The following is a 2,056-nucleotide window of genomic DNA, read 5'->3' as shown; positions in this document are numbered from 1 at the left end:
TATATATTTATTTATAGGCCAGAATACCTATCCTCTGTAAGCTGTTTAAATGTACAAAGCCAAGACAGCAAGATTTTACAGATGAGAGTAAAATACGTTTCACTCTTTTAACAGTTGCATCTATCATAAATCTATAGACATATGCATATATTTTTTTTCATCTTTTTTTTTCTTCAATATTTAGAATTTGTATTTCCACAAAATGTTTCTTAACAAAAATAACCGATATATCACAGATTAAGTTTATTGCAATTTTAAAAATGTAATATTGGGCTTGGTTCCTTTAAACAGCTGGTCGACAATATGATAACTTTCCCCCTGACAACATTATTCTGTGAGTTGATTACACCGGAAAGCAATAGCACTTATTCAGCCAACAGCTTTGTATATAGCAGAGGTGAAACACAATGAAATCATGGGCAAGGAAGGAAATAAGCGCGACAAAATTATACAAGTCTATGCTGTTGCAATGCAATCATGCACAAACAGCATACATTTTATTCACAAAAAAGGGCTGGGGTAATCTTCAAAGTTCAAAGGAAAGCAAATTTCTGCAAAAATGGAACAGCACATTCTTTGAACTGCTTTTCAGTAATCGATATGATATGAAGACATAATAAAAATGTTAATGTATAGATCTAAAGCGCCCACGTCAAAGTGACACCTTTCTGTTGAGGAGCTGAAGCAACATTTGGCATTAAAAAACAAAAGCGGAGTTGTCACAGCAAGGTATTCATGATAGACTAAAATAATCTCGAAAACATAAACTGTAGAAAGGGGGGGGGGGGACATGAATGTGTACATTATACACATAAAAGGCTACACACCAACAAACACACATATATTACACACCAATAAACACACATCACAAAAAACACTATTCGCATCAACAAACAAATGAGACCTAGATATACACACCAATAAATATATTATACAAACAAAACAGGCTAGACCAGCATGTGTGAACAAAACACTAGCCTAGATCATCACGTCAAAAAATAAACAAGACAAACACACCCCAAAAAAATATTTTAAAAAACCAAAAACAAATTAATACACTAGACCAACACACCAACAAACACACAGATAATGAGTTATGATTTGAACTTATAGATATTTAGGCCAGTGAGAAAATACTGAGGCAGGTCCAAGTTTTATAAGACCTATTTAATTAAACTATGACTGTACGCAGTTTTATTATGAATATGTAAGAACAATTTAAACTATCTCTTTAAAATAAATCTGCATTCTAAAATGTATCTAAAACATTTATGTTTTGCCCATAAAACTAAATAAAGCCATCAATTGTCTTCTGCATTAAAGTGCTCACACAGTTGCTGTCAGGTGAGTCTACAACAGTAAGTAAAAGCACATGATTTTTACTGTAAACGAAACAACATATTGGAGGAAAAAAACTGGTTTGTTGTCTTACGCCTTGTCTTACATATTTACTAACTGTTTCAGACTAGGCTAGACTTAAGCTTGGGCATCTCTGGATCATTGCATGTGTATAATAAACTTTCATATTTTTACTCCCATTCTCAAAAGAAGATAGATCTAGATATCTAGATCTAGATCTAGATATCTCTCCTTGGAGTTTATTTTCATGAGAAATACTTCAAATATGAAAAAAAGTGGAATTAGATCTAGATCTAGATCTAGATCTAAAACCTAGATCCAGTAATTATATTCAACGTGAAAAACCTTGGATTACTTGGATCTAGTCTAGATTCTAGAAGATCTAGATCTAGATCTAATCTTAGAATCTAGCAAAACTACTTTTAGACTTCAATTTCCATTATAAAGCTGAACCATTTCATTCGTCCAGATAGTTGGAAATCAGGCCCTTTTCTAACTAACTCAGTTGTATAATGAACCCGCCGTTCAATGGAATCCACATGCTGAACACATTCCAGTGCTTTGTTCTCACCATTCAATAGCAGTAAATGAATCGACGACAAGCCTTCCGACCAACACGTTCACAGCCCCGTACTGCCGTAGATCTCTACCGCGGCGTTAGACCTCGCATGTTTTGTTCATCCTTTTCAGTGGAGAA

The sequence above is a fragment of the Aplysia californica genome, unplaced genomic scaffold (assembly GCF_000002075.1).
Source record: "Aplysia californica isolate F4 #8 unplaced genomic scaffold, AplCal3.0 scaffold01045, whole genome shotgun sequence".
NCBI classification, from domain to species: Eukaryota; Metazoa; Mollusca; class Gastropoda; order Aplysiida; family Aplysiidae; genus Aplysia; species Aplysia californica.
Note: the sequence above shows the minus strand (reverse complement) of the source record.